The sequence below is a fragment of the Neofelis nebulosa genome, chromosome 2 (genome assembly GCF_028018385.1).
Source record: "Neofelis nebulosa isolate mNeoNeb1 chromosome 2, mNeoNeb1.pri, whole genome shotgun sequence".
Taxonomy (NCBI): Eukaryota; Metazoa; Chordata; class Mammalia; order Carnivora; family Felidae; genus Neofelis; species Neofelis nebulosa.
This window is the reverse complement of record NC_080783.1, coordinates 107,715,968-107,736,985: the sequence shown is the minus strand read 5'-3', so window position 1 is coordinate 107,736,985 and position 21,018 is coordinate 107,715,968. Positions and strand designations below refer to the sequence as shown.

The 21,018-nt window shown below is 38.8% G+C and overlaps 1 protein-coding gene across 3 annotated transcripts in view; it reads right to left on the bottom strand.

Moving 5' to 3' along the window:
• Positions 1-21,018, bottom strand: part of CNTNAP5 (contactin associated protein family member 5) — an 810,836-nt gene that overhangs the window by 586,101 nt on the left and 203,717 nt on the right. The gene's annotated exons all lie outside the window — the stretch shown is intronic.

Here is a 21,018-nt window from a genome sequence, read left to right as displayed (position 1 = left end):
CAACATATTCGCAATCTCCCAAATTAGGTATAATGAGCCCTCGTTCTTCAGCAGTGTCATTAATCCAACGATTACTGTTTTTGAAATGCCTGTCATATCAGTTCTGTTCATTTACAAAGAGCATTTTTTAGGAGTATCACTATGTGGCTAATTCCTGAAAATTGTTTGCTGGGAACAAACTAATGAGGTGCTGTGCCTTCTTATTCCCCCTGACAAATTCTGGGTGCCTTTTCCAAGTTAACTCATCCATCGCCCACACCCCAGATCTGTAGCCACCACGCAGAGTCACTGCATGAGCAGTGATGTTGTGGGTATGTGTCCTTATGCCAGGCTATTTGCATGGGCCACTTTTTCACTTGGGGTCTTGAGGATGGCTGTTTCTCTGAGCGCAGGCTTAATGAGCTATGGGCAAAAGGTAATCCCTTGCAAATGCATCAATTGCATGGCTTTCAAGTCAAATTTATAGTGATGGAAAAGTAATTTTAGAGAACATCTCAGTTTTATCACTCTGGAATGAGGCAGCCAGGGCGAATAGTCAACATGTTGCTGTTGCACATTTACTTGTGCAAGGCAAAGTCCAGAGATGGAGATACAAATCAGACAGGACTCTGTCTTTCAAACTCACGCCGTTTCATTCCTTGGACAAGACTATCCCACATGAAGCCACACCAGAAGGGATTACAACACAATGTACAGAAGACTTGCTACACATCCTAAGACGTGGGCCAAGAAAGTGGGAAGGGAATGCAGATGTGTAAAGGGATCACTTCTCTTCGAAGTGACTGAATCAGGAGAAGTGTCATCATGGGTCTGAGATTATATTCGCACTGGATCTCAGAAGATGAGAGACAATTTCCAGAAGTGAAGGTGTATGTGTTGAAGGGACATGGGGAGGGGAGACTAAGGAAGAATTACAGCTGATGGTGCTCCTATGAGTAAATGCTTCAAGACAGAAAGGATTATAGAGCACAGCCAGTATGGCTGTTTGGGACCAGTGGCAGCATTGTGCAACAGCAAGGTGCTGTCGGTGAGTCAGGTGAGTCAGGGCTGCTCTGCATAGGGTCCATGCTCGGGCAGAGAAGGTCAGGGTTACATGTGTGGAGTCACAGCACATTTCACAATCTCATACATGAAGCGTAATAGTTTTCCAGGGCTGCCACACAAATTCCCGCAAACTGAGAGGCTTAAAACAAAATCAAATCACGATCTCATAGTTCTGGAAGCCAGAAGCCCCAAATCAAAGTGTTAGCATGGCTGGGCTCTCCCTGAAAGCTCTAGTGGAGATCTCTTTCTTGCCTCTTCCTTGTTACTGGGGAGGTCCTGCCAATCCTTGGTGTTCCATGGTTCGCAGCTGTAAGACTCCAGTCTCTACCCTCAACTTCATATGACCTTCCCTGTGTTTCTGGTGTCCTCTCTTCTTTTTATAAGGACAGCAGTCATTGGATTTACAGTTCTCTCTCGAATTCCAGGCTGATCTCACCTCAAGATCCATAAATACTTACATCCACAAAGACCTTATTTACAAAGAAGACTACATTCTGAGGTTCCAGGTGGATGCGGATTTGGGGTGGCGCCATTCAGCCCATTACCAGTCTGTGTGCAAGTTAAAAAGTGACCGCAAGAAGACAATTGAATCTCGTAGTCCCTACATACACTTTCACTGAATGGAAGAGTGACCTAATTCCTCTGAAACTTTATTTTATTACTAATTTTTTTCTACTTGTTTTAATGTTGATTGCATTTTATTATTTTTGAGAGAGCGGATGAGAGAGTGTGAGCAGGGAGGAGCAGAGAGAGAAGGAGACAGCGAATCCCAAGCAGACTCTATGCTGTCAGCACAAAGCCCAGTGCAGGGCTCGAACCCACAAACCGTGAGATCATGACCTGAGTCTGAAATCAAGAGCTGGACTCTTAACTGACTGAGCCACCCAGGCACTCCTTGATTCCTCTGAAGCTTTAAAATCAAATGTATCGGTCTCTTACAGGCTGATATGCATTCTGCTAGACATCTTTCTCCCAAATAAGCTGATTTTGTCCTTAGTAAAATTTAATTGAGTTAGGTAAGCCCCATCCTTGATTACCCTCACAGGCATCCTGCAGGAACCCCTTAGAAATTAGGGTTTCTAAACATCAAAATTGAGATAAAATAAAATAATGTTTTCTTGTTTCAAAAAAAAAAAAGAAATTAGGTTTCTAAATGTGCTGCATTATTGCTCACACTGATGTCATATAGATTCTTAAAGACCTTGAACTTTAAGACCACTGGAGGTTTACAACGAAAATGTTATCTACGGTATTTCTTTCATCAGGCTTTAACTTTAAACTCTTAAAGAAAATGTTGCTGGCCATCTCCTGAATTAACATGACGTAAGGATCATCCAACATCAGTTAATATCACTACCCATTCTCTGGTCACACCTGATCAAAAGATACCACATTCCATTAGTCTTCTTTTTTCTGTGTTAATTATAATTTTCTTGCACTGAATTAATGGGCCCTAGAAGCACATTGCCCATATAATTTAGCATCTAAACCAAAACAGTTTTGAGAGCGAAAGGTGACACAATTAAAACATGTGGGTGTGAGCAAGTGTAAACAAGAAATTTACCTGAACAAATCCAGGAGGTGTATCAATATACTGCCCGGGCTTTTCTCCTATGTGTCCAACTCAAGTCCTGCATTTCAGCCAAACAGATGGCATTTCTTTATTTTCTGGGCAGTTATTATATGTATTTTTTTCCCAAAATCCAGTCCTGTGACTCATCACAACACATACTCAGCTAATACTTGTTGAAAGTGACATAGTAATTACAGCCAGCATTTACTGAACACCTATTGAGTGCCCAGACAAGGTACATGCATTAGAATAAGATACACCCTTGGGGGACCAGAGAAGTTAAGTGACCCTGAAGATGCCTATGGCAATTAGGGACAGGGACAGCATGGAGGCATAGATTCCTTAATTCCAAACCCTGTGTTTGTTCTACTTGGTACCACTTTTGAAAGTTTCTTTAAGTCTCACCGGATAGAGATGGTTCTGAATTTGGTGCCTTCAACACCATCCAGATCTTTCTTGAGCCCCTATTCCTATACTCTGTCCAGAATCTGTTACTTCCCACAGTGTCTCCCTCCCTCCTTTCTTTAGATCTGATCTTTGTCTACATCTTTGTCCAGAACTTGCTGCTACTTGAGACTTTGGGTAACATGTTTGTTCACATGGAAATCTTTGTTAGACAATATTTTTTAAATTTTTTAAGTGTTTATTTACTTTTGAGAGAGAGAGAGAGAGAGAGGCGAGCAAGAGGAGGGGCAGAGAGATGGACGCACAGAATCCCAAGCAGGCTCCAGGCTCTGAGCTGTCAGCACAGAGCCAGACACAGGGCTTCAACTCACAGACCACGAGCTCATGACCTGAGCCGAAGTCAGCTGCTTAACCAACTGAGCCACCCACGTGCCCCATGTTAGACAATATTTTTATTTAGTGGGGGAAGGTTAAGGACTCTATGTCAGTAGTAGAACAAATTGCAAAGCAAGCTTGTGCTTCTGGAAGTCAAGCATTCTGACTGACTCGTTTTGACTGGCTAGCCAGCCCATTCTGAAATGAACAAACAATGCTCTGCTATTACGTAGCACTGCGGGACTGGATGTTGATGAATGGCTCTGGAGATTCTGGGCCTTCAGCAAGATGCCTATCATAAGACGCCATCCTCAGCCAAGGCCCCAGTTTTTAATTTGAAATGATGCCAAAATGGTTTTCCTGGGAACCAAATGAAAAAAATGTCAGTGACTAAAAATCTGCTCAGTGTTAAATCCCTGGCCCTCCAGGTGAGTTACCGTGTTTCTAGACCCACTTACACTTTCTGTCCTGACTTAGTAACCTGTGTCTGTGCACAAGAATGACAGATGCTTCATCCACCCTGGGACCAGGCTGAGAGGCACAGCCGCCAACAGGGGAAATGCTCAACTATTCAGAGCCTCCAAGGTGCCTCTCTTGGCCCCTAGCATGTTGTGGGTGGCCTTAGGGATTGGAAAATGCCAGTGGCCTAGAAAATATACTGGGAACACAAACAGGGCTATTTTGTCTGCATTTATCACCGTACATTTGAAGAAAAATACGTGCCTTTCGGAAGGCTGACACAGTCTTGGTAAACAACCAAAGTCGTTTCAAATAAGGACTCAAAGATGGCTAATTTGACTGCTTCTTAGATGTCAGAGACACTGGGGATCTGCACGGATTGATAACTCAATGAGTTCTTGCACCACTCAGAGGCAGGTTTTATAAACTTATAAAGATGTGAACTTTAAGGCTCAGAGACGTAAAATGCTGCCCAGGGTTGACAACGTTAGTAAGTAGCAGGCATTCCTACTCAGATTTGCCTAAATCCAAAGTTCATGTTCCAAATCTGTTCGTGGAAGAGAATTTTTTTAAGTACTCTCAAAAGAGACCCAAATGAAACAGTATAATCCAGATCCAATTTGAATCAAAAATCCACCTTCCCTGACAGATGGCGGCTACATGTGCGGTGAGCACAGCATAACATATAGAGATGTCAAATCGCTATGTCGTACACACGAGACTAATGTGACATTGGGTGTCAACTATACTACAACTTTAAAAATAAATAAAATAAAATAAAAATCCACCTGCTGGCTGCCATCACCATCTTAGCTGAATCCATGGAGTACGGTCTCCATTACTGACAGCATTGTAACTAGTGTTGGATAAGCAAATGTAGTTCCAAGTGGAAGACAATTAATTCAGAGTGCACTCTCTTTATTAATATCCAGTCTGTAGGAACTCTGATAAGTGGTGCCCAATTATTTGCAAAACACAGTAATTTATGTTTTTGGTTTCAGGTTTAAATAAAAAAAATCACATAAGTCATTGAACAATAGAGCAACACGTTCAACGGGGGGTCATTCCGAGTAGAGAAAACACAGAAATTATGATTATTTCAAAGAATTATTGGTGCTGGCTACTTTTCTAAATTAAGGCAGCTGGCATGTCTGTGTTACAAGCAGGTAGTACTTTTGTTGGTTATGAATGAGTCATGTGAAGGGAAGGACATGAGCCTTGAGCACAGATGCCCCTTTTTCAAGTCTCAGCTTTGCTACACACATTAGGCTGGGTTGATGATTAACTTCATGAGCCCTATGGTCTCATCTTTAAGTAGGGATAATCTTTCCTTTGCAGTGTTTATAAAAAGTTGTCAGCACGAGTGTGGCTCACAGTAAACACTCCGTATGTGTTGCTAGTGCCATTGTTTCTAATATGCTTAAAAGATGGTTTCAGGCCAAAAATATTGTATCATTATATCTGCATCTGTATCTGCAACCCCATCTAATAGTGCCTCTCATTTAATAGCAACTTCTATGACAAAATGTAGAGTCCAGCTTGGTCATCGTGTCACTAAAGTACTATGTCTCCATTTTTTTGCAGTTTAATAAGACTTGGGCAATTAGCAATGAAACTTTACAGTACCTTGGCATAATTTATACGTTGCTATTGTTGCGACATCTAATTCCAACATAAAGGTTTTGATACAAAGTAAATAAAGCAAAATCATCTAAATCTTCTAATAACTGGCATAAAGGTAAAAGATCTGGAAGAATCATAAAGTCTCCAGAATTTATAATTATGGAGAAATCAAGGTGATACATGCTAATATTTAAAGATATATATATATATATATATATTTATATATATAATATGTAACATACATATACAGATGTATATACAACACATATTTATCTAAGTTTATTTAAAGATAAATGTACACACACATATTTAATCTACAAATATATTCATATGATTTAAATCTACAAATATATATGTGCAATATATCTTTAAATATTAATATGTATGCATATAAACATACACATATATATCAATGCAATTTATCAACTCTAGCTAAAATAATAGCAACACACTCATAAAACAGCAGTTTCATTCATATCTCTACATGTAAATAACATCATCTGTAAGTTTTCAAGTTTCAGGGGGTGGGGGTGGGAAGTTTACAAAGCATTCTTACTGATTTTGCACACTTAAAGACCTGGAAAGTTTTTGTAACTGTGTAGCTATTTTCATTTTTTTAAATATTTTTTTAATGTTTATTTAATTTTGAGAGAGAGAGAGAGAGAGCCAGCAAGCAGGGGGAGGGGACAGAGAGAGGGAGACACAGAATCTGAAGCAGCCTCCAGGCTCTGAGCTCTCAGCACGTGGGGCCCAAACCCACAAACTGTGAGATCATGACCTGAGCAGAAGTCAGAGGCTCAACCGACTGAGCCACCCAGGCGCCCCTGTAGTTATTTCGGAAACGTGTTTACGACGTCATAAGAAGAAAGATTTTGCATTTTCTTACATGATGACTTAGTTTGCCCCTGCACAACACTCACAAGGCCATTTATCGAGGTGTCATTTGTTTCAGAAATTATTCACCGAGTGACAAATCCATGTCAAAAAGAGAAGTCCAGCACATAGCGTGGAATGAGGGAAGGGTGTGTGGAGGACCCAGTAGAACAGGTTCGAGGAAACAGAAACCGGGGCGTCCAGAGCAGCCTTCTCTCCCAGAGATGTCTCAGAGACAGGCCCTGGGCATCACCTGTGACCTCCTGCAGGGAGGTACACACACCACCTCCCCCAGCAATAGCAGCTATTCATTGGTGGACATGAGTGGTGGGGGGGGGAGGGGGGCAGCAGGATTCATGGGGTGGGGATGGAGGGAGGGGGTCCAAGCAGAGCGTGGCCAGCAAGCACAGGATCTTCCCTCAAATTACCTCTTTCTGCGGGTGACTCAGGACACCCCTCCCAAGCGATGGCTTGGCGCCGCCTCTGTGTGCGCACATACACTCCTAAATTGTCACATGCCTGTAACACACATGTAAACGCAGTGTCTGAAACACAGCATGACGCCTCACAGAAATTGGTGATGGGTGGGGAAAAGTGCGGGCACGGGGAGGGGGGGGGAGGGGGGCGGGGCGTGTGGACTAGAAACTTCAGAAAGGACCTGCCCCTCAGGGTAAATGCAGCAGGTATACCTGGGACCTCTCTGCCTACACAGCACTCCCCCTGTTCTCGCCTGGCTCAGACTCCTTCCCTTTCACAGAAGCTCCCACACCGGCAGCTGCCTTGTTTAGAACAGAGCACTGACCTGTTCTTGCCTATCTGCTCGGCCCTTATCGGTTGCTTCCACTTTGTTTCACAGTCCATTAGTGGGACTTGGGCTGTAGATAATTGCAGTGTGTCATAAACAGGGACAGATAGTTCACCACTGTGGAAGAGCCATTGCAAGATCAAAATTCACAGCACTTATCCTACTGACAAGTCAGAAACTTCATGCTCTCATGTCCATGCCAATCTGTGCACACCCTTCTATTGTGTACCTTTCTGTGCATTTATTTCACCTTTGATTAGGGATTTCTATCTCCTACTCTTTAAGTCCCCTTAATTTACTGCATGCAGAATGTGCCTAACAGATGCTTGATATCCTAAATTACAATCAGATAAGACAGGATGTTAGAGGCCCATGATTCTTTGGTACGGATTTTTTTTTCTTCCAAGTACATCTCCTTTCCCACACAACAGAGCACCTAGGATATTTGGGCCACAATAATTCAAGCCTGATTTTTATGGACACCCTCTCTGTACTTCTAATACTTAAAAACAAAACAAGACAAAAAAAAAGAAAGAAAAACATTGCTCTTTTTTTATACAGCTTGTGAATTAATTTCCAAATAATTCTTGAGCCCCTAAATTGGAGAATTACTTGTAAATCTAGAGTCTAGACAAATTTAGTGATACCATTCAGTTCCTTCTCTAATCCAGATGGCCACTACAGCCACAGCGATGCCTTTGGTGACCCAGCAGTGGGAAGGGGGGTCCCCCCCACCACGAACAGTTGCAATCGATCAGGGACTCGAAACACAAGTTTTACTCCCGCTCACACTCATATTTCACTTGTTTTCTCTCCTTTTTTCCTATTAAAGGAAGGCAAACTCAACCAGAAATTATACTTAACAGGAATTGAAACTTGTGCTGACTGTATTATGCTTTTTTTCTCTTTACTATCACCTGCTATCATTGTAATCATAAACTTAATGAAGCTTGCTTTCTTTTGGACTTTTTAAAGAACGCTTGAGAGTTTCTTAGCCTGCTGGAGGTCCCTGCCAGGCCTGGAATCCTTCCATCTGACTACAGCCAAGTAGGCACTCGGGGCTTCAGACTTTGGACCAGAGCCCTCTTCTTTAGGCGTCAGTAACTCCCCCAGGTTCCTCCTCTCCTCTTCTGTCTGCTACCAGGACTCTCAGCTAATTGTTTTTAATGAGCCTGGGTGGGTACCTATCTTTGCCTGCAACCACAAGGCGATCTTACCTTCTCCACCGAGTATTTAGTTTATTGGAAAAAAAAAAAGCTGACTTACTAAGATTGCTTCCCATTTGCGTACAAAGCTCAAAAGAATGAAAACTGAAAGCTAGTTTCCTCTGGGTATCTGCACCAGGTGCCCAGGTGCATCACACACACCTACCTTCAATAGTGATAGCAATTGTATCTATCCTTTATTTATTTCACACTGTGTAAAGTTTATACATATTAACCCATTGACAGTTTCTCAAAGCGAGTGTTTCTCAAAGCGAGGCCCCTACCCAACAGCACCTGCATTACTTGGGATTTTTGTTACAAATGCAATTCTCAGCTCCGTCCCAGATTTACTGAATTAGAAACTCTGCAGGTGGGGCCCAGCAATCTGTGTCATAAGCAATGTGGCACATTTTGAGGCACATTTTTTTTTTTTTTGGAGAATCTCTCCTTCACAGACCACATTAAGTAAGCACATTTATATACCCATTTTGCAGAGGAGGACACTGAGCCTCGTATGTACTAAAGCATTTATCAAAGTCATGGAATTTCTAGCTGTCAGACTTCAAAGATGGGTATAATCTAAGGGAAGGAAAGAAAAAAAATCATGATAGTTAAAGACTACATGGCCGGTGCTTGGGTGGCTCAGTTGGTTAAGCATCTGACTCCTGATTCCAGCTTAGGTCATGATCTCATGGTTTGTGAGATCAAATCCCTCATTGGGCTCTGCAAGGATAGCATGGAACCCTCTTGGGATTCTCATCTCTCTCTCTCTCTCTCTCTCTCTCTCTCTCTCTCTCTCTCTCCCCGTCTCTCAAAAAATATATAAATAAACATTTTTTAAAAAGGACTAAATAAACAAAAGGTACTTAATAGGATTTCTTCCTCTTGGTCATTATACTTCACTAAAATAATGAAATATGTTCACATAAAAAATCTAATGCTTTGCTATACGTTAAAGTTGGGATATTAACTCCAATTTCTCCAAATCTAAGGTGGATGTCTCCAAAACCTAACTGGTTTATATATATCAGAAATACAATTAAAGTCAAGCTTCCTGTGAACTGAGGACTTAAACAATAAGATTAATTTAAAAGCAGTGGATTTAGAAGAATTAATTTTAACCAGAGCCTCCTCCTTCCTTTGATTATCAGCTGCTGGATCCTATCCCACTACAAATGCAACCAGTTTGTAGGAGGTCGCAAACATCTGCTCTCCCCTAGCAAGTGTCCACATGAATATTAATCCTGAAGACTGTGTGTTGACTCCGTGTCCACGTGACGTGTTTAAATGCCACATGTGTAAATGTGTGAAAGTATTTACTCCTTAAAGAGGCTAGACCCATGTTGGGAAGTTCTCTGAAACATCTCAGCTAATCCTAACACTAAGAAGGGAAAACAGATGGGCATCAACGAGGAACTTCCAAGGGCTACATGTGGAGCCAGAGGGCTGGAGGGAAGCCTGCTGATTCTGAGGTAAAGCCCAGCTGTTGCTTTCACAATGCTGATTGGCCGCTTGTTTCTTCCCTTTTCTGCAGAGCCTCATCTAGTGATAAGAGAATCCAAGGTCAGTGGAAAGTGCTCAGGATAAAACCATGGGGATGATTCACAGGGAATATCAAGCTTTGAGGACCTTGTCAATTCTGAGCCGGATCCCTACTGAAACTCACACTTGATTGCCATGTCTTTCTCATTGCAACCCACAGGGAAGCCCATTAACACAAAGAGTCCAAGCAGGGAAGTGTAGAGGAATAGATGCAAAGGGCCTGGAAGTTTCTAGATATATGCCTGCCATGGATGGGGAGAATCACTACAAAAAGAAGAAGTGACATTTCCAAAGTCATACAAGCAAGCGATGGTGCAACTAGACTCTACTGTAATCAAAAGCCTCTGCATTTCCCTTCATTCTTTGCTTCTGTTGGCCTGCTATGTGGTGATATCTGGCTTTTGCACTGATGGTCTTTATTCAATCAGAGGCAGAATTCTAAACATGCTAACTTCTCAACTGAATTTTTAAAAATTTATTTATTTAAGTTCAAGTTAGTTAACATACAGTGTACTGTTGGTTCCTGGAGTAGAACCCAGTGATTCATCACTTACATAGAACAACCAGTGCTCATCCCAACAAGTGCCCTCCTTAGTGTTGTGTTTCTTAAATTCCACCTAGGAGTGAAATCCTACAGTATTTGTCTTTCTCTGCCTGACTTCCTTTGCTTAGCGTAATACTGAAGTTTTAGTAATGGCCAACTGTAAAATAAATACATTAAAAGCTTATATGTATATATGTATGAGAAAGAGCCAAGGAGAGAACTATTAACAAAACCTTAAAAATATATTTGATAGCATTTTATGATATGTGTTTATTATTTAACAACAACCAAAAAATCAAAACAAAGTTATAAACACATGATGACTTATGTTCTTGGTCTGTAGCTCAAGAAAGTATGTGTGTACTAGGAGCCCATAATATCGAGCTAGCTCTGCTTGCCAGGTTTATCTCGTAGAATTGACCAGAGAAATATTCTATCTAAATTGATTAATTCTGCGTACCTCAGATGCATCTTATACCACTTCTTTTAAGACTGTGCTTCTAGCACTTATCCCCCTGTGAGTGTTCCTCCCTTCATACAACTTTCTCTTCCTCCCTTCTTACAGTTGTTGACTTAGTATTAGGCACACAGCATTCTGTAGTTGCTGGGAAGCCAGAGTAACTTGAACACAGCCCCTGCCCTTTCGACTCAACTATGTCCCTTGCGCTCCCTACTGACCAGCACACCTTTTTGAAGTTCCTTGCTCCTGGATGGCCATCGGTGCCACTTAAACACACATGGCTCTGTTGCAGTGTCATTTACTTCCCCTTGATGGCTTTGCACATTCAGGGAAGGGATTAATCAGACCTGAACACCCCTTTTTATGCCCAACACCTAGCATACTGTCTGGTGTATAATGAGAATTTAAAAGATATATGTGGATGGTAATGAGATTCTCACAAATTGTTTTCTGAAATTGGTAGGCTTAAAATACTATATCAAACAGTTGATCAATACTCAAGATATTCTAGACCAAATTGGCAAAATAAATGTGCATGAATCATGAAGATCAGACAGCCATCTTCCAGAGAGTTTGGAAGTCACTCAAGGATGAAATCAGGGAACTGATGACCTAAATGTATAATCCATTGTTTCTATTGACCTCTGTGTGAGAAAAGTGTTGGCTAACATATGCAAGTGCTTTATATTAAGACAGACGCCATAAAGCTACAAGAAATCATAGACCACTTTATCATACAGGCCAAAGGATTCTTCAATATAGAACTAAATGCCTGACATATTGGGAAGAGGCAACATGATATTCAGAAAAGAAAACTGTAACCTGAATATCAATAATTTATAGTAGTTTCAGTGGGTAATGATGAGCTAATGAGGCAGCTGGAATCTGTCACGTGATTACTGGCCATCACTGAGCAGGCCTACTGGAATGAAAATTGCATCCATGACAGAAAGGAATCAAAGAGTCTAGTTGTCGTTAAAATATTTGAGGGGTGCCTGAGTGGTTCAGTCAATTAAGCGTCTGACTCTTGGGATTGGCTCAGGTTATGATCTCATGGTTTTATGAGTTCGAGCCCTATGTCGGGCTCTGCTCTGGCAGTGTGGAGCCTGCTTGAGATTCTCTCTCTCCCTCTCTCTTTCTGTCCCTCCCCCACTTATGCTGTCTCTGTCTTTCTCAGAATAAACTTAAAACATTTTTTAAAAATAAAAGATTTGAGAAACCATTCTGTAGAGGAGGAGGTAGACATTTTCATGCCCACATTGCATGAGCAAACAACTGAGGTTCAATGTGTAAACACTCGAGGGAGACAGATTTTGGCTTTGTATACATCAGTCTCTCCCAGCTCTTGTTCTGATGATCTGTTTTATAGAAACATCAACAGAAGGCTTAGGCCAGTGAGCTAGTTCTAACCTCTTTCTGAAACAATTATGAGCACACCACTGACTTCAGAGCCACCAGTAGGAAGAATCTGAAACTAGTTGACAAAGATGTAATGTGCTAGGGCTACATCCTGGACATCACCATACCCACCAAGTTTTCCCACAAGCCTCGCCATGCTGCTTTAGCCCAGATGGGACTTGAATTTTCCACTTTGGTTTAGCCTAGTGGGCTACTTCCCCATTGGACCAGAATGTGTCCTGATCCTAGCCCAGTTTACATCAGCCCTTTGTCTGAGAATACTGGCTCTTAATTCTTACGTCATCAACTACTGAGTAAGGTGTTATCCAGCGATTCAGGTGCTTAGGCTTTATGGACACATAGAATTGGGTTTGTATCTTGGTTCATCACTTTGTTACTTCTGTGATATGGACTAGGTTCCTTGGCCCTTCTAAACTTCATTTTTCCCCTGTAAAATAGAAATTCATTAACATTATTTAGAAGGTATTAGATAATATATTTGGTAATCTTAGCCGAGGGACTACTCATATTGAGTGCCAGATAGAATAGCTCCTTCATCAACCCAATTCACTACAACCCTTTGGATGTATTCTAACCTGTGATTATTTCATTTTTAGGTGCCAGCCCTGCAAAATTCCTTGCTTTAGTAATGACTTCAATTCTTTAAGCTTCTTGTCTTCCCCCAGTGGTCCATATCACTGTGGCCCTTACATCCCCCATGAGTAAACCTTCCTATGTTATGGCAAGAGGAATGATTAGAATGATACCATCTTAAAATGCATGATCTACATTAAGCAGAGACTGATTGTGAATGCCTAATTAAATGGAGATTAGAGACAAGTAAGAGAACATGTAGGTAAAACAGACCATTAATATCCTCGTGGTCAATGTTGACGAATCCAGCAATAACAGATACTTGTCTAAAACTAGTACCTGAGGGGGCCTCTTTAGATTATCTTTGCAAAAGACAAGTAGAATAACTTTACCTACAGAGATGAATATAGCTTTAACATTGATAATGGGAGGAGTAAAATTAGGGAAAAAATGGCAAATAATTAGAAGAAAGAGAAATTTGGAAATTCCAGGATTCTTATAGATTGCTTCTAGTTCTTACTTTCTGTCTTCTTCATAAATAAAGCACAGTAGGGTAAGTGAAAAACTTATTGAAGTTTTTAGGTGACATTAAAATCTCTAAGTAGGAGGGATTTAGAATTGAATTACAGAAAGAGTTTGTATGCACACTTTCATATATGTGTAAAAGTGGTCAGGAAAAGCAAATAATGTATTCAATATGTCTCAATAAAAGATACTTTATTTATAAACTAAACATGGTTCAGTGGGGGGCTTGCAGGTCAGGTGTAAGATAACTTTGGGGACTTCAGGTAGATTTTTCTTTGTCTTTTATAGACTGTGGGTTTATGGTACTGAAGTTCTTGGATATAAAAGGGTAACAGATTTGTGATATATATCATTTTTTACATGTGATAAAGGATGATGTGATAAAGGGTGATGGAATCTGGGGGCTATGACAATGGAAATTAACTTTGAGATGAGTGAAATGTCCTTTCAAGATGCACTGGCAGAGCCCAACTTAAAGTTGAAGATCTTAGCAGTCGCTTGTTGCTCTGTACTAATGTACTAATAATTATTAAATACTTGCGAGTCCATTGACTGGAACTGTTACCCCAATATGCTGCTGTAGCCAGAATGGGTATGACACTTGCCATTAGAAAGGAAATAAAACAGATCATACTTTGGAATCTTCCTATAAAGCTTTTGTGTCCATTCCTAATATACCTGACATTGCTGATCTACCCAGAAATGTGGGGGAGGGGATGGGCAAAGAAAGCTCAAGGACAAGATAAGTAAAATTTTGCCTGAAATTTTATAATACATTGAAAAACTGTCTTAGGTGAGAAGAGGAGACAATCCTAATTGACTTGTTCACAATCATGAGCCATGTGGATAGTGATTTAAAAAGAGGACACCATGTATTAAAACACAAGCACAGTAGCTGTCTTTGAAATTTCAGAGTGATAAACATCAGAAAATAAAGGAAAATGTCAATGCATGTAGAGGGGGGATGCATATTTAGAACACTTGCATGCTGTACATGGGAAACTCAGATAGATTTATTAAGGGTTTGAACACATACAAGAGGGACCCAGAGCTGAAGCAGCAATTTCTGCATCTATTTTAAAAAGTGAGTGTTTCTACAGACCTATCTTTCAAAATGACTGGTGGTAACAGGATTCTGGTCTGTGTGGATTTAATTAGAGGTCCCTTTGTTCCAAATATATTTATCCATTTTACCAATCTTAGGCTAATGTTGCTGCTCAGAGTTAGGAAACTTAATATTTACATTTCTTTGGCCTGTCTATGAGCCAACCAGGAAGAGATTTTAAATCTGCTAAGATTCTAAAATTGTTGCTATGTTTGTCCCTGAGACCTTCACACCTGATTATTTAATGTAGTGGGAAACTCTGGCTTGTTCATAAATCATGATTCATCTCTAAGCGGCTGCTTGGTGGCCTCATTCATGAACATTCCATTCAGTACCAGGTCAGAAAGTCTTCAAATTGAATTCTTAGGGCATGAATATTTGATAGTGTACATTGTGTAGACAGATAAATTTTCAGGCTCCCCATTCCGAAACGAACTTTGTAAAATAAAATAAGTCTCAAGTACTGGTAAATTGATATGCTATCCATGGCATGTACTAAGTTGCATTGTTGGCTAACTCAATTTTAAAAGCATTACAAACTCCATATCATCTGAAAATCGAAGATCTTCAAAAGACCATGTGAAAGTCTCCTTCAAGAGATTCTTTACTTCCATTATACACCATACTTAATTAATTCAGTACTTGATATTGATGTTTTTAGGTGTTGACTTTTTATGAAAAGTTGAATAAAACAATTTGGAGAGTTTTGTAAAAATCTCTTGTTTTCCCATTGCGCTCATCTTGTGTACCAGGCTTAATTTTGGTGGATCTATAATCTTACTTCTAAGTTTAAATTTAAAATAAAAAGTAAAATGAACAAATAAAAATCCTTAAAGTAATCTATTCATCCAGCAGCATAATTTGGTGGAAATACTAATGAATATTATCCACAAGTCAGATTTTGCCTATTTCTGTAAAGTATTTGGTAAAATACTGAGTCTCTGATGGACATTCTTGAAGGCCGATATAGTTTTGGAGAGTTTGAGCAACATCTCTACCCTATGCAAACACAGTTTGATATTATTGCTGCCTTCTTACCCATACTTGAGCAACATGTGAATTAAGCAATAGGACTTAATATTATTTGTACACAGTGGGTCCATTAAAACTCACATTGAAAGTGACAAGAGTAAATCAATTTTGTGAAGCTTAAAAAATAATCAAGTATAGTAAAGGAGAAATAGAAAGTACAGTTTTGCAATAACCTATATTTAGAAATAAATCTTAATATTTAATATTTCGGCACTGTCAGTACCTGATTATGTGAGCTTGGATTGGTCTCTGTGAGCCTCATGCCTCTATACACTGTCTATAAGAGACTTACTTCAGAGGCAAAGCAATACTGACCGAAAGTTAAGGGATGAAAAAAACCCAAAAAAACATTCCATGCAAGTGGAAAGCAAAAGAAAGCTGGTATAGCTACACTCAATCAGGCAAAACAGACTTTAAAACAAAGACTGTGATAAAAGAAATAAGAGGGGCAGTACATAAAAGGATCAAATGAAGAAATGTAATATAAATATCTATGCAGCATGCATAGGAGCACCAAAATATACAAAGCAAATATTAATAGGCTTAAAAAGGAGAAATTGACAACAGTACAATAACAGTAGGGGACTTTAACACTTCACTTAAATCAATGGATAGAGTATCCGGACAGAAAATCCATTAGGAAACATCAGCCTTAACTGGCACATTAAGCCAAATTAACTTAACAGGTAGAGATAGAACATTCCAGTCAAAACGCAGCAGGATACACATTCTTCTTAAATGCTCATGGAACACTCTGCAGGGTATGTCACATTTTAGGCCTCAAAACAAATCTCAGTAAATTCAATAAAAATGAAATCATATCAAACATGTTTTCTGACTACAAGGGTATGAAACTAAGAATCAATTATAAGAAAAAAAAAACTAGAAAAAACTATAAATACATGGAGGTTAAACAACATGCTAGTGAATGACTACTGGATCATAGAAGAAATCAAAAGAGAAATAAAAAAACTACTTGGAGGCAAATGAAAACAGGAATATGACATACCAAAATATATGGGATGAGGCAACAGCAATTCTAAGAGGGAAGTTCATAGCAAGACAGACCTACCTCAAGAAACAAAGAAATCTCAAATGAACTTTGTACCTAACTTTGTACCTAAAGGTATAAACTTTGTACCTAACTTTGTACCTAAAGGAAACTAGAAAAAAAGAAGAAACAAAGCCCAAAATTAGTAGAAAGAGGGACATAATAAAGATCAGAGTGGAAATAAGTGAAATAAAAATGAAAAACAAACAAACAAATAAACAAACATACCAATAGAAAAGATCAATGAAATTAAAAGATAACTGAAATTGACAAAACTTTAGCTACACTCAGCACCAAAAAGGGGGGAGGGGTCAAATAAAATCGGAAATGAAAAAGAAGTTACAACTCATGCCACAGAAATAAAAGGGATTGCAAAAGACTACTGTGAACAATTACATGCCAGCAAACTGGACAACCTAGTAGAAATGGATAAATTCCTAGAAACTTAGAATCTTCCAAGACTGAATTATGGAGAAATAGAAAATCTGAATAGACAATTACTATTATGGAGATTGAATCCATAATCAAAAATTTCCCAACAAACTAGATGGCTCCATTGGTTAATTGTACCAAACAAACATTCAAAGATTTAATACCTATTCTCAAATTTCCAAAAATATAAATAGGAAGGAATGCTTCTAAACTTATTTTAATAAACCAGCATTACTCTTATACCCAAACTGGACAAGGACAACACAAAAAAGAAAATTGTAGGCTGGGGCTCCTGGGTGGCTCAGTCAGTTGAATGCCCGACTTCGGCTCAGGTGACAATCTCACAGTTTGTGGGTTTGAGCCCTTCATTGGGCTCTGTGCTGACAGCTTGGAGCCTGGAGACTACTTTGGATCCTGTGTCTCCCTCTCTCTCTACCCCTTCCCTGCTCGTATTCTGTCTCTCTCTTCTCTCTCTCTCTCTCAAAAATATATAAACCTTAAAAAATTAAAAAAAAAAAGAAAATTATAGGCCAACATCCCCAATGAGCATAGATGTAAAAATCTTCAACAAAATGTTACTAAACCAAATTTAACAATACATTAAAAGGATCATACACCATTATCAAGCTGGATTTATTACAGGGATACAAGATTCAACAACTACAAGTCAATCAATATAATATACCACATTAACAAAAGTGAAAGATAGAAATCATATGATCATCTCAATAGATGTAGAAAATGCATTTGATAAAATTCAACATCAACTTATGATAAAAACTCTGAAAAAACTGGTATAGTGGGAATGTACCTGGACATAATGAAGGTCATATGTGACAAACCCACAGGTAATACCATGTTCAACAGTATAAAGCTGAAACCTTTTCCTCTAAGCTCAGGAATAAGACAAGGATGTCCACTCCCCCCACTTTTATTCAACATAGTATTGCAAATTGTAGCCACAGCAATTAAACAAGAAAAATAAATAAAAGGCGTAAGTTGGACAGGCGGAAGCAAAATGGTCACTATTTGCAAATGACCTGATACTATATATAAGAAACCCTAAAGACTCCACCAAAAAAAATACCTGTTAGAACTAAAAATGAATTCAGTAAAGTAACAGAATACAAAATCAATATGAAAAAATCTGTCATGTTTCTACACACTGTAAAAGTATCAGAAAGAGAAATAAAAAAAAAAACTCCAATTTACAATTGCATCCAAAATAATTAAATACCTAGTAAAAAATTTAACATAGGAGATTAAAGATTTGTACATTTAGAACTATAAGACCCCAGTGAAAGATTTTGAGGACAGAAGTAAATGGAAAGATACTTCATGCTATGGATTAGAAAAATAACTATTGTTAAAATGTCCATCCTTCCCAAAGCAATCTACAGATTCAACACCATCCCTATCAAAACTCCAATGACATTTTTCATATAAGTAGAATAAAGAATTCTAAAATTTATATGGAACCACAAAGGACTCCAAATAGCCAAAACAATCTTGACAAAGAAGACCAAAGCTGTAGGCATCATGTTTCCTGATTTCAAACCATAGCTACAAACTTATAGTAATCAAAATACAATATGGCATTGGCATAAAAACAGACACATAGATCATTGGAACAAAATAGAGAGTCTTAATTTATGACAAAGGAGCAAAAACATACAATGGAGAAATGATGATGTCTTCAATAAATGGTGCTGGGAAAACTGGACAGAGACAGGCAAAGGAAGGAAACTGGACCAGCATACACAAAAATTAACTCAAAATTGATTAAAGACTTGAATGCAATACCTGAATCCATAAAAATCCTGGAAGAAAATATAGAACGTAAGCTCTTTGAAATCAGTTGTGTGTATATTTTTTTGGATCTGACTCTAAGGCAAAGGCAACAAAACAAAAATAAATACATAGGACATTAAACTGAAAAGCTTCTGTATAGCAAAGAAAACAACAAAACCACGAGGCAACCTACCGAAAGGGAGAAGATATTTGGAGAAATCATTTTTCTTTTTTTTTTTTTTTTAATTTTTTTTTTCAACGTTTTTAATTTATTTTTGGGACAGAGAGAGACAGAGCATGAACGGGGGAGGGGCAGAGAGAGAGGGAGACATAGAATCGGAAACAGGCTCCAGGCTCCGAGCCATCAGCCCAGAGCCTGACGCGGGGCTCGAACTCACGGACCGCGAGATCGTGACCTGGCTGAAGTCGGACGCTTAACCGACTGCGCCACCCAGGCGCCTGGAAATCATTTTTCTGATAACAGGCTAATATTCAAAATATATAAATAACTCATACAACTCAACAACAGTGGCAGCAACAATAAAAATAATTTGATTGAAACATGGGCATAAAATCTGAATGGACATCTTTCCAAAGAAGACATACAGACGGCCAACAGGTGCATGAAAAGATGTTTAACATCACTAATCATCAAGGAAATGAAAATCAAAACCACAATAAGCTATCACTTTACACTTGTCAGAATGGTTATTGTCAAAATGACAAGAAATAACAAGTGTTGGCGAGGATGTGGAGAACAAGCAGTTCTCATGCACTGTTGTTGAGAATGCAAACTGATGCAGCCACTATAGTAAATAGCATGGAGGTTCCTCAAAAAATTTAAAAAAGGAAGGACCATATGATCCAGCAATTCCACAACTAGCTATTTATCTGAAAAAGATGAAATGCTAATTCAAAAAAGACACACACCCGTATGTTCACTGCAGCATTATTTACAATAGCCAACGTATGCTAACAACTTAAGTGTCCATCAGTGCATGAATGGATAAAGAAGATGTCACACACACACACACACACACACACACACACACACACAGAAGAATAATACTCAGCCATAAAAAAAGAAGAAAATCTTGCCATTTGCAACAACATGGACAGACCATGAGGGAGTTATGCTAAGTAGTATGAGTCAGTCATAGAAAGACAAATACCACATGATTTCACTTACATGTAGAATCTAAAACTCAAAGCAAACAAACAGAACAAATGAAACCTAGACTCAGAGGTACCAAGAAAAGATTGGTGTTGCCAAAAGGGAGGGGCTTGGGGTATGGACAAAATGGGTGAAGAAGATCAAGAAGTAAAATAATCTGGATATCAAATAAAGATGTCACGGGGATGTAATGTGCGGCTTGGAGAATATAGACTATAATATTATATGGACAATAATGCTGTATGGTGGCAGACAGTAACTAGACTTATTATGGTGACCATTTTGCAAGGTACACAAATGTTGAATTGTAGGTCGTATACCTGAAATGAATATAATATTGCATGTCGATTACACTTTAATAAAAAGATTTAGACAAAAATAACTCAAAACTCCAATTCATTCTGAGAAACGACCAGTTCTGATTGAACATGCCAAAGAAAATAAATAATCCCACATCTCTTAGTCCCTCATAAAACCTTAAAACTTCCTCAAAATGGAAGGTGTGATTATTTCTCCTTTCGAACTAAAAGCAAAACAAAAGGAAGCAAAAAAAAAAAAACCCTGTAAAATTGTATAGGGGCTTCAAAATTGAGTGAAAAAATAGAATAGTCCCCAAAAGCCTATTTTTAAAATGAAGAAAACACATGCTTTCTGAAAATAATTCAACCTAATATTATAGGCAACCCAGAATAAAGATGATAATAATACTATTCTCAAGATGCAATCTGTTCATGACTAATCTTAATCCTCAGTTTACTATTATTTTCAATTAGCAATATTGATTAGTAGGAGGTTAGCAAAAAGCAATAAACATAAAATAGGAAAATTTTTTTTTCCAACAAAGCAGGGCCAACACAGACAAATGTAGACCAATACAGTTTGAAAACAAACTTGGAATTAATTTCACAGGAAAAACATGTAGGGAGATTATAAGAAAGACAGATAATTCTATCAATTGTCAAATCTTCACATTTTATGCACATTGGGAGAAAAATAAATATTTGGAGA